This window comes from Panthera pardus, unplaced genomic scaffold, assembly GCF_024362965.1.
Source record: "Panthera pardus isolate Hobbes unplaced genomic scaffold, ASM2436296v1 HiC_scaffold_24, whole genome shotgun sequence".
NCBI lineage: Eukaryota > Metazoa > Chordata > Mammalia > Carnivora > Felidae > Panthera > Panthera pardus.
In genome coordinates this window covers 91,333,066-91,346,127 of record NW_026526810.1, presented here as the reverse complement: position 1 = coordinate 91,346,127, position 13,062 = coordinate 91,333,066, and the positions used below count along the sequence as shown (strand labels likewise).

The 13,062-nt window shown below is 40.7% G+C and overlaps 1 protein-coding gene across 1 annotated transcript in view; it reads right to left on the bottom strand.

Annotated features, from left to right (window-relative positions):
• FRMD6 (FERM domain containing 6) overlaps positions 1–13,062 on the bottom strand; it is a 240,031-nt gene that overhangs the window by 200,729 nt on the left and 26,240 nt on the right. The gene's annotated exons all lie outside the window — the stretch shown is intronic.

Here is a 13,062-nt window from a genome sequence, read left to right as displayed (position 1 = left end):
CTCACACCATGTACAAAAATTAATTCAAAATATGTCATCAACTTGAATGAAAGAGCTAAACCTGTAAAATTATTAGAAGAAAACATGGAAGCAAGTCTTCTTAACCTTGGACTAGGCAATACAGTCTTAGATATGACATCAAATTCACAAGTGATAAAAGAAAAAATAGACTGGACTTCATGAAATTAAAACTTTTATGTTTCAAATTTCACCATCAAGGAAGTAAAAAACCAACTCACAGAATGAGAGAAAATATTCTCAAATCATATATCAGATGAGGGACTTATATCTAGAATATATACTTTTATGACTCTTATGACAGTAAAAAAGACCATTCAATTTTAAAATGGGCAGAGTCAAGGAAGGAAGGAGGAAGGGAAGAAGGAAAGAAGGGAAGAGAGGCAGGAAGGAGGAAGAGAGAGGAGGGAGGAAGGGAGAAAGGAATGAAGAAGGAAGGAAGGAAGGAAGGAAGGAAGGAAGGAAGGAAGGAAGGAAGGAAGGAGAATGAGGGAAGGGAGGAATCTAGACACAGACTTTAAACCCTTCACAAAAATTAACTCAAAATGGATCATAGACCTAAATTTAAAATGTAGAAGTATAAAACTCCTGGAAGATAATAATAGAGACAACCTCGGTGGTGGCAATGACTTTTTAGACACAACACTAAAGGCACGATCCATGAAAGAAATAACTAATAAGATGAACTTCATTAAAATTAAAAAGTTCTGCTCTATGAAGGGCACTGTCAAGTAAATGATAAAATAAGCCACAGACTGGGAGAAAATATTTGCAAAAGATATACCTAATAAAGGACTGTCATCTAAAATATACAAAGAACCCTTAAAATTCACTAATTAAAAAAATGAACAGCTCAATTAAAAACTGGGCAAAAGACCTGAACAGACACATCACCAAAAAAGAGTTACAGATGAAAGTGTAGGAAAAGATGCTCAACATTGCATCTAGGGATTGCAAAGTAAAACAACAATGGGATACACCTATTAGAATGACCAAAATCCAAAACACTGACAACGGCAAATGCTGCAAGGATGTGCAGCAACAAAAATTCTCATTCACTGCTGGTGGGAATGCAAAATGATGCAGCCACTGTGGAAGACAGTTTGGCACTACTTCCTGACAAAGCTAAGCATACACTTACCATATGATCTAGTAATTACATTCCTTCGTATGTACCCAAATGAGTTGAAAACTTATGTCTATACAAAATCGTGCACATGAATGTTTATAGCAGCTTTATTTATAATTGTCCAAACTTAGAAGCAACCAAGATGTCCTCAGTAAGTGGATAGATAAATAAACTTAGGCACATCCAGACAATGGAATATCATTCAGCATAAAATGAGCTATCAAGCCATTCAAGGACATGGAGGAAGCCTAAATATATATAGCTAAGTGAAATAAACCAATCTGAAAGATCTGCATACTATATGATTTCAACTACATGACATTCTAGAAAAGGCAAAAACTATAAAGCCAGGAAAAAGATCAGTCATTACCAGGGGTCGGGGAAGGGGAGATTAATAAGTGGAACATAGAGAATTTTTAGGGCAGTGAAACTATTCTGTATGATACTATGATGGATACATGTCCTTATACACTTATCCAAATCAATAGAATGTACAACACTAACAGTGAACCTTTGGGTGATGATAATGTGTCAATGTAGGTTCATCAACTGTAATAATGTACCACTCTGGTGTGGGATGTTGTTAGTAAGGGGGGCCATGCATAGGTGGGGGGGAAAAAGTATAGAGGAACTCTCTTTGAACTTAAAACTACTCTAAAAAGTCGATATTTTTTAAAAACCCACCCAAATAAATAAGAAATTCCATTATTTATCTCAGTCCACCATACAAATAATTCTCCCTAATACTGCTAGACTGGTTTATGAATGATCAAAAATGGAAGTTAAAATATTTTCCAAAACCCTTTTTAAATATAGGCAAAGATTTGGAAGAGTATTTCTTCAAAGAAGATACACAAATGGGCAATAGACACATGGTAACATGTTCAAGATCATTACTCACAAAGGAAAGCAAGTCAAAACTGTAGGATACCACTTCATATCCACCAGGATGGCTAAAATTTAAAAGACAGATAATACTAAGTGTTGGCAAGGATGTAGAGAAATTAGAACACTCCTATCTTGCTGGTGCAATTTTTAAATGGTTTCATCACTTTGGAAAACAGTTTGGTACTCCCTCAAAAAGTGAACCATACTGTTACCATATAACCTAGCAATGGCACTCCAAAAAAAAAAAAAAAAAAAAGGAAAGGACAGAAACTTATGTCCACATAAATACATGTACACTAATGTTAACAGCAACATTATTCATAATAGACAAAAACCAAAAGTTCATCATCTGATGAATGGATAAACAAAATGTGGCACAGCCACACAATGGAATGTTCTTTGGCTCTGAAAAGGAATGAAGCACTGACACACACTATAACATCGATGATCCTAGAAGACATTAGGCTAAGTGACAGAAGCCAGCCACAAAAGACAGTCACAATCATATAATCACATTTTATGTGATTCCATTTTTATGAAATGTCCAGAATAGGCCTATTCAGAGAGACCCAAGGTAGATCCGTGGTTGCTTAGACCTGGGGTGGCGGGGATGTGATAGCTAGACAAATGTCCATGTTTCCCACTGGGGAGTACCTGGCACGTGCTTCTCATTGTATCTGGGTTCTTGTTCCTCTACCCCGCTCATCAGTTTTTTTGTAAAACTAGCAAGAAAGCATAACTTTTGGGTCACACAAATGACCTTGCTACTAAGCTCAAGTGGAGGCCTTTGTCCAAATGCTCCCTGCCTCACTTCCTGGGGTGGCACGTATTGATTTTTCTCGTGATGGAGCACGTATTCACCAGTTCTGGAAGGCTGAGAATTTTAATCTCCAGTTTTAGGGGAAGGATTATGACACTGACCACACCTATAAGTAAGATGTTATAGAAGGAAAAGCTAAATAAAATGACTGCTGGCTGGGCAAAGGAGAGACATGGTGATATTTATATAGACCTGACAGGTATTCAAAACAGGAAAGGTAGAAAGGTTTTAAAAGGCAAGCAACTCAGATTGTCCCCCAGGGAAGAAGCCAGGCCCTTGGTACTTTTCCAGAAAATATCTAACCATCACAACCTTCCTCATTCTTCAACCCTCCAGCACTGTTGGGACTGAGTTCTGAGTGCTGATGATTGAATCGTATATTGCCAGGGGGACAGTGACAAAATCCCTCCATTTTTAAAGCAGTGATATGGAATGGGTGATGGCTGTTTATGTAGGGGACGTTGGTTTAAGCATGTGGTTCAAGAAAAAATAACCAGGGGTAGCTGGGTGGCTCAGTCGGTTAAGCGTCCAACTTCGGCTCAGGTCATGATCTCATGGTTAGTGAGTTTGAGCCCCACGTTGGGCTCTGTGCTGACAGCTCAGAGCCTGGAGCCTGCTTCAGATTCTGTGTCCCCTTCTCTCTCTGCCCCAGACTTCCTTGTGCTCTGTCTCTCTCTGTCTTCCAAAAATGAATAAGCATTAAAAAAAAATTTTTTTAAAAGAAAAAATAACCAATTAGTAGCCTTTGGAATGAACTGATCTCCAGCCATCTGAATGGTGTGAACAAGTCCCTGCAGGCCGACAGGAATGGGGTGTGCCCTCTGTGTGCCTCCACCCTCCACTGACTCACCTCCTTGGTTGTGCAAGGAGCTGGCAGAGTTGCCTCACACAAGTGCAACACCACCAGGCAATGCACGTCTGCAAACTGGGTTCTCTCCCCACCCACCAGGGAGGGGCATTGCTGTTGTTCTTCTCAACACTTTCCTCCTATTGGTCTCACTGCAACTGGCAGATAAAGGGATCCACACTGTGGAAAGGAGACTGCAGTGAAAACTGAAAACAGGGGAGTTATGTCAGTGGGTGGTGACGAGGACTCACAAGGTAGGATTTGAGGCAGGACCCAGAAGCTCTCTCTGAATGCAGAGCAGAGGAGATGGATGGAATCCTGGGAAAGAGCAGGAAACCTGGCCCTAAGGACCTGGTAATGCCATGCTGGGAGCATGACATTTTATTGATAAGAGTTCAAGAGGATGTTCGTTTCCTATAAGTTGGAATTACTAGGTTTGACAAACTGGACAGAAATATCTGGAGACAATTATTTCACAGTTTCTCATTTTGAATGGGTCAAAGATCCCCAACATTCGGTGAGACTCAGCAGTAGGTCAGACATTATGCAAAACAGAGGCAGCCCTGATTGCCTCCATCCTGCTCCCATAAAATACCAGTGTCCTACTCAGATCCTGAGCTAATAGCCTTAGGAAAAATCATTTATGCCATTCAGGACAACTCATGCAAATGTAATGTGGAACCTGTTTTTATCCAGCTTTTTTTTTTTTTTTAAGGCAACGTTTCTGTAAAGCAAACCACCCTAAGAAATAAATCCTATCAATGCTGCTAACTAATTGCCAAAGCCCTCGAGTAGTGCAGTTCCCTACCATCAACTTACCCTTTCCCAGAAAGAACTTCAGGTTCTTTTTGAAGCACAACAAAAACCTAAGCAGGTCTTGGCTTTGTGCACGCGACATTGTGACTCCTCTGAATTGTACTCTCTTTGCCACTGTGTTGTACTGGGGTCAAACCAAGAGGGCGGCGCAAGGTATGTAGCCCAAGCGTTGGGCAGACACGGAAGATGTAGACACAGTTACTCTTCATAAAAAACAATTTCCAAACTGTTCCAGGGGAACATTCTTCAGACTGACCTAATAGCCGTGTTGCAGCCCTCAAAGGGATTAATAACATTTATAACATTTACTGAGAGCCCAAGAAGAGCCAGGCAATGTGCTAGACACTGGGTTGATGAAGATTTACAAAATGAGGTTGAGTGAACCTTGGGATAACCTAGGGCTGAGTGCTGTCCTCTTACTGCTGTCACTGTTAGAAGGTTAATTGTGTTTTTAGTACTAAAACCAGTGGATAATAGGGTCTATGAAAATATGGACTGGAATGTGAAAATATGGACTGAAATATGAAAATATTCTATGAAAATGTGGACATCACTTATAGTGTCCATTTGTTTTTAAAAGCAGTCAACAAATATTTATTGAATACACACTAAGGTTCTGGAATGATTTATAGAAGCATAGGAGGCAGTTAGTCTCTGTTGTTAGGGGCTTGAAGGCATATTGGAAGATAACACATAAACATGCACACACAATCCAGCAGTCCAATATATCATGTAATCCCTGAATGGTACTGTAAGAAGTAGAAATAGAGAAAATAATACAGGAATATAAGAATGAAGACTGCAGGTATCTTCATAGAGAGCTTCGTGTAGGAGTGAGGAAAAAATCAGCAATGCGCATGGTAAAGGGGCAAGGTTCACTTGAACAGAGAGGTAGAGAGAAGTTACTCTAGGCAGTAGTAGAGGGATGACCAGGCATAAAAGGCAAGCAGAGAAAAAGTGGACTGAGGCAGCTGTGAGTCTAGCAGACTAACCGGGGCAAAGACGGTGAATATGCAAATGGCGGCTCCCATGCCCAGAGAAGTAGCTTGAAGCCAGACTGAGAGCATCAGGGGTTATGTTTACATATCTTACTATTGGTGATATTAACGTCGGTCACTTTGTTAAGGTGGAATCTGCCAGGCTTCTACACTGTAAAATAAGAAAACTCAACAAATATCTTGAGGTAGATGCAACACACTTCTAAGTTTAAACTGCATTATCAACACTTTCATGTAACTAAGTCTACATAATCAACAAAACAATAAGCGGAACCCTGGTTTGTAGCATTTGCTCGTTTCTGTCCTGTAAACATTCCCACCACAGCAACATGAAGCTTCCAAGGTGACTCCACTAAAGACAGAGTTGGCAAGAGATACAGAGTAGCACCCCAGCCTGCCATCCACATACAATAGATGCATGGAACCCCAGGAGTACACAGGACAGTAATTCATAGTAAAATAATTAGAACTTGATGAGTTGAGTATTCATTACCTTTGTGTAGAATATAGTTTGAATTTTTTTGTAATGTGTATTTCTTTATTTTTGAGAGACAGAGAGAGACAGGGAAAGAGAGAGACAGAGTGCCAGCGGGGGGGGGGGGGGGTGTGTGTGCAGAGAGAGAGGGAGACACAGAATCTGAAGTAGGCTCCAGGCTCTGAGCTGTTAGCACAGATGCGGGGCTCAAACCACGAACTGTGAGATCATGACCTGAGTTGAAGTCATATGCTTAACTGCCTGAGCCACCCAGGAGCCCCCAGAATATAATTTATGTAATTGCAAATTTACATAAGTTAAGTTTTAAGAGTGACTGTGTTTTACAACTGCCTCACAAAATTCCTGAAAATCTAACAGTTGGCTCTCATGAGCTGGTAGGCGCTGACTCCAGCACATGGCTGTGGGCACGGCTGTCTACAGCCAGGCGGCCCACCCAAGGCATCTTGTCACAAAGCTGGGAATAAGCAGTTAAATCTCTCTTAGATCCTGTGGTCTGGCATTTGTTCCAGTCATAGGAAATGTGCACTTGAACTAGAAGAAAGAGTAACATTGACTGGGTTCTTCGTTACAAGATACAGGTGCCAGGTGCCTTTGCCAGGCAAGAGTTTTCGGATGTGCATCTTTCCACGTAGAGTGATCCGTGCCGAGACACTGGGACTAGGAGACCAGACTCTCAGTTTGACACCTACTGCTCGCTCGGAGAGAAAGCTCAGTTCTTTTTCTTCATCCATAAGGGCGAAATGATTGCTAATGAGTATATAATAAATACACAGATACATACACAATAACAATATTGATAAAATGCCTGGTCCAATACCTATGCTCTTTGTGCATGTGTGTGTGTATGTGTGTGTGTATATATATCTAATATATATAATATGTATATTTTATAGAGAAAATTTATATGTTAAAATATCAGAATTATATTGATTTTTATACAAAATATATTTTTATGTATTTTTCTCTATATATTGTATATTTAATGACACACATGTACATGTATATACGTATATGTGCGTGCATTTGTATTTTTACTCTTCTGTAGCACTTCTTAAAATGCAAGGTACTTTAGGGGCATCTGGGTGGCTCGGTCGGTTAAGCGGCCAACTTCGGCTCAGGTCATGATCTCACGGTCCGTGAGTTCGAGCCCCGCGTCGGGCTCTGTGCTGACAGCTCAGAGCCTGGAGCCTGTTCCAGATTCTGCGTCTCCCTCTCTCTCTGCCCCTCCCCTGTTCATGCTCTGTCTCTCTCTGTCTCAAAAATAAATAAACGTTAAAAAAAAATTTTTTTAAAAATGCAAGGTACTTTACAGCACTAACATGTATTAACTAATTGTCATAATCCTGAAAGGCAGATAGGTGTTATTATTATTGTCATTGTCATTGCTACTTTTTTCTTTACCGATGTGCATGTAAACTAACATAGGGAAGTTGAGCAACTTGTCCAAGGCCAGAAGACTAATAAGTATAGAATCTAGGATTTAAGCCCAAGGAATTTAAGCACCAGAATTAACGTGCTCTCAGGCACTATGAAGTGTTCATTTTCTTGCCCATTTAGATGAAAGGCAGGAAAAGAAATACAAGACACCATGTTTCTACATCTGTGGGCTGTTCCACCAGCATGCCCCACGAGACAGACTATTTATTACTTCTGTATGTTTCAGAAAAAATGACTTGTGATTGTTATAGGAAGTGTGTGAACATGAGAGGAGGTGTGGGGGCTTGTGGAGTGGGAGAGCCCTTATGACGAAGTTAAAAGAGGAGAAAGCTGCAGCCTTTGCTGGGAAAGCTATGCCAAGCCCTTACTGACGAGGGGGCACCAGAGGCGCTGAGAGCGTTGACGCTACAAAACTTCTTGGCTGCTCCTCCGCTGACTGGCATTGCTGAAAGGTCTCCCTGCATTGACAGGATTCGATCCCATTCTGCTCTGGTAGAAAAGAATCGTAGACTATCAGAACAATCTCAATGATTTCTGTTATGTTTTCACAGTTAGAAAAAAGCAGATATCTGGACCAGTGATTTTTCAAACACTTTTTTTTTTTTTTCGCAAGAAGAGGACTTCTTTTTTCCCTTTGTTTCGAAATGCAATCTTGCTTGGGCACTCAATATATAAAAGAGGGGAAAAAAAAGTGAGGCAGTTGGTCGTAGCTAGGTCGGGGACCTTAGTGTTCTGCCTTCTGGGATCTCTTTAGTTGCTTCTGAGAAATCTCCTGAAATGCAGGCGTTCTGTGGTACAGGTGGAAAATCACAGATCCGAGGGCTTGAGTAACAGAAAGAGAACATGATTGTCCCAAAGCCACACAGCTGAGAATGTGCCAGTGGCTAGAGCTCCAATGCTTCGTGTGTCACATCATGGTATCACATTATTATTATTTTTTAATTTTTTACATATTGATTTATTATTGAGAGATAGAGACAGAGCACGAGTGGGGGAGGGGCAGAGAGAGGGGAGATACAGAATCTGAAGCAGGCTCCAGGCCCCGAGCTGTCAGCACAGATTCCGATGTGGGGCTCAAACTCATGAAATGAGAGATCATGACCTGAGCCCAAGTCAGACGCTCAACCAACTGAGCCACCCAAGTGCCCCTTTGGTATCACATTATTGACTTTGGTGCTTTCTCGGGGCCAGCTGAGGAGAGACAACACAGGGGTCGGTGAGCCACAAAGTCACTCATACCTCTTGGCTGGTGATCCACTGGTCAAAGTGGGAATTCACCTGCCAATACCAGGGCATAAGCAAGAGGAGCTGGCAACTGCTGACCAGTACACTTGCCACTCAGTCTTGATGAAAGGTTCCCGCTACATTTGCAGAACAGATGCTGAAACAGAAGGATCATATTTTACTGAAATGGAAGCCGTTTTAATGTATGCCTCACCCATCTGTCTTTTCTAAAGACACAGAAGCCTTCCCCCTTTATCTGGCTAGAAGGTAGTTATCTTCACTGTCAGGAGCATAAAATACGTAGGGACACTTGAATGGGCATCTTTGGAATGCACGCAGAGTATCCGCTCAGCACAAAGCAACTGCTAAATATTTTGTAGGGTTTTCATAATTCATGAAACCATTAATTCAGTGGAGGCTTTTCTAGATAACCCATCAGGAACCCCAGATTGCTTCTACAAGCTGCAGAGAAAGGAGAGCGAGCTACTTTCCTTAAGGGTCTGCTTATCTGATCTATTTGCCTCATTTACCCAAATATTTACATAGGGCTATCTCTTGATTACTAACTCTCCTAGTAGTGACCTGTTTCTTGCCCCGAATCTGGATGTTTTGGAACAAGCTGTTTCGCTATTTCAGGACCTGGTTTATCAATTCATGTAAAGGACCAGTCTGCATGTTATCATGAGGAATACACTGAGTTAATGTTTATAAATGATGGTGATGTTCTCAGATGAAAGATGTTTGGTGAATATAAAAATACTTTTCTGTGATGATTAATGCATGGTCTCTGCCAATGAGATTATTTAAATGATGGAACGGTGGCTACTATTTTAATCGTGTAGAGCCTCACTGAAGTTTCAAAGCACTTTTCCGACACTAAATCATGGCAAGTGTTACTTAATCCTCGCTTTAGAGACAGGGAGGTTTGAAACATAGTAATGCATGTGCTTTACTTATGGGCAGGGGTTAAGTCTTACTATGGAGAACTTTTCAGGGTTGTTTCTCTTCCAGAACATTCTCAAAATTCATTCACCTTGTCCGTCTGGCCAGGCATTTTGTAAAATATCCTCAGCTGAGGCATTTTTGCTGGCCAAGGACTGCAAAGCTCACAGGAAATCCACTTAGCAAGCATTTATTGGGGTCCTGGAGATACAGAGACATAATATTCTCAAAACACTTACAATTCAAAGGGAGAGGCAGAGCAGTGAGCGAGTGGTGAGCCGGGCACTGTGATAGAGCCTTGCGTTCACAGGGAGAGTATCTGGATGAAGAGTGAAGTAGGGAGTGTAGACACAATATAAGAAGTGAGGCTTTGTTTGTTTGTTTGTTTGTTTGTTTCCAAATGTGCTTTGTTCATGAATCTTAATTTGGGTTCCCTCAGACACAATTATGAGGGCAAGGATTTGAGGGATTTTTAAAATTTTTTTTTCAATGTTTTATTTAGTTTTGAGAGACAGAGAGAGACAGAGTATGAATAGGGAAGGGGCAGAGAGAGAGAGAGAGAGAGAGAGAGAGGGAGACACAGAATTCAAAGCAGGCTCCAGGCTCCCAGCTGTCAGCACAGAGCCCAACGTAGCCCTCGAACCCACGAACTGTGAGATCATGACCTGGGCCAAAGTCAGATGCCCAACCGACTGAGCCACCCAGGCACCCCTAGGATTTGAGGGTTATAAAGAGGCTTATTTGGAAGATGTCACCACAAGGTGACAAGAAAATGAGGCAAGGAAAGAAAGCAGTTATCCTTGTGGGCAACTGGAGCTTATTTCTGGGGAAACACATCTCAGAGGCATCCCTACAAGGAGCAAGGGGACCGGGGTATTTATGTCCCAACTCCTATTGGCTGTTGATGGGGGCCTGCTTCTGGGGCATTAATTCCCTGACACTACCTGCGGATGGAGTGTGGGACAGAGAAGGCTCCAGACTAGAGGAAGTCTTCAAATAAAGAAGTGGCGGCAGTTGGAAGTTCTATGCACTTAGGGATAAGGGTGAGGGGGGCAAGCAAGGCACAGTGACTACTCCACCTTTTGAAGAAAGTCACTGCTTGAATGCAAAGTACTTATTCTCTAGTGCATCTCTTTGACTTTCTGGTTTATAGACAGCTATTTAACTATAGATTTCAGTCTACAGAGGACAGTCCCTATTAAGAGCAGGGACAGTCCTGGGGGAAGATCAACTTATGGCTTACTACTCATACTTACACAAAAGACACAGCTCACTCCTCCTGTCCTGTGGGTTTCAGAATAGATGTCCCCTCCTTAGCCTTAGCCTTCTTGACCCCCTCCTGTGTCCTCCGTAGGACTCTGAGCTCACCCCTCTCGTGGCACTTATAACATCCACTTTTGTATTTACTCATCCATCTTTGAAAGAGTCAACTTCCTGAAGGCAGAATTTGTACCTATCAGAGAACCTCTCAAGTGATGCATGTGATCTCTTAAAAGATAAAAATATTACATCTTTTCTATTTTATGACTTTCCCTTTAAAGCAAGTGTATGGGAGGGTGTGCAAATGTGTGCCATACTCTAGAAGTGTAAGATGAGCTGAAAGTAAGGAGGTCAGTGATTGTGATGCAACGAGCACAAAAGGAGGGGGCAGAAGGAAGGGAGATCCACCAGCATGATAGATTCTAGGGGTTAAAATCAAGCAGGAGGAAGTGTAACATCATATTAGGAAAGAAGATTCTTTAAAAACAAGGCCGAGAGGAACCTCCATGCTGTTTTCCACCGTGGCTGTTGCAGTTTGCATTCCCACCAACAGTGCAGGAGGGTTCCTTTTTCTCCACATCCTCATCAACATTTGTTGTTTCTTGTGCTCTTGAGTTCAGCCATTCTGACAGGTGTGAAGTGTTATCTCATTGTGGTTTTGATTTGCATTTCCTTGATGATGAGTGATGCTGAGAATCTTTTCATGTGTCTGTTGGCCATTTGTACATCTTCTTTGGAAAAATGACTACTCAAGTCCTCTATCCATTTTTAATCTGATTATTTGTATTTTTTTGATGTTGAGTTGTATAAACTCTTTATGTATTTCAGATATTAACCCCTTTTCTGATACATCATTTGCAAATAAATATCTTCTTCCATTCAGTAAGTTGCCTTTTTGTCTTGCTGATGATTTCCTTCTTGTGCAAAAGCTTTTCATTTTGGTGTAAAAACTTATAAAACAGAATTACCATATGATCCATTAATTCTGCTCTAGGGTATTTATCCAAAAGATATGAAAACACTGCTTCAAAAAGATATATGCACCCCTATGTTTATTGCGCCATTATTTTACAATAGCCAAGATATGGAAGCAACTCAAGTGTTCATTCATAGATGAATGGATAAAGAAGACATGATATCTATATCTATCTATCTATCTATCTATCTATATATATATATATATATAGAGAGAGAGAGAGATACAGATATAGGTATATAGAGATATAGATATATATATTATTCAGCCATAATAATGAGTGAGATCTTGCCATTTGGAACAACATGCATGGACTAGAGGGTATTATGCTAGGTGATATAAGCCAGACAGAAAAAGAAAATTCCTTATGATTTCACTTAACTATAGAGAACAAATTGATGGTTGTCACAGGGAATGTGGGTGGGGGGATGGGTGAAATAAGTGAAGGGGATTGAGTACACTTATCTTGATGAGCACTGAGTAATGTATAGAATTGTTGAATCACTATATTATACACCTGAGACTAATATAACACTGTATGTTAACTGTACTGGAGTGAAACTAAAAGAAGAATAGCTAGAAAGTCATTTCCCTAAGGTACTTAAAGTAAAAAAAAAAAAAATTTAATTCGCTTTTTGTCAACTCTGCTTTCAAATGTAGGCAGTCAAGTTTGAGTGAACATATCATTTTGTGTTTAAATGCTTATTTTATTTTTTTCTAATTATGAATTTTCACACCCCTACTGTGGAAAAAAATTCTAAAATAGAGGTTTCAAAATCAGAGTCCTAATTCCCCAAGATAATTACTGTCTACGTTGGGGTTGTATTTCTGTGTAATTTTTGTCCTACGCAGATCACATCTATAACTTACATTTTGGTAAAACGAGAATCACACAAGAATTTGCATGACATCTTTGCACAGGTACCACGCTAACCTCCCGTACTGTTCCAACTGGAGTACACATGGAGTACAAAAAATTTTATATTACATGTTGCATTTTCAGTTTCTATTATTTTTTAACTTTGCCCACAGCAATGTGTCTCTTTGGTCTGAGTCCTTAAGGCCAAGTCTAATTTTCTCTAGTTGCTGGAGAAATTTCTGGCGTAGCAAGCATTTTCGACCCAGGGGGAAGGGCAGCATTGTCTTTCCAAATCCCCAAAGGGGCACACCTGTGCAAATCTATGATTTTATGATGATGCTAAAGTGCAGAT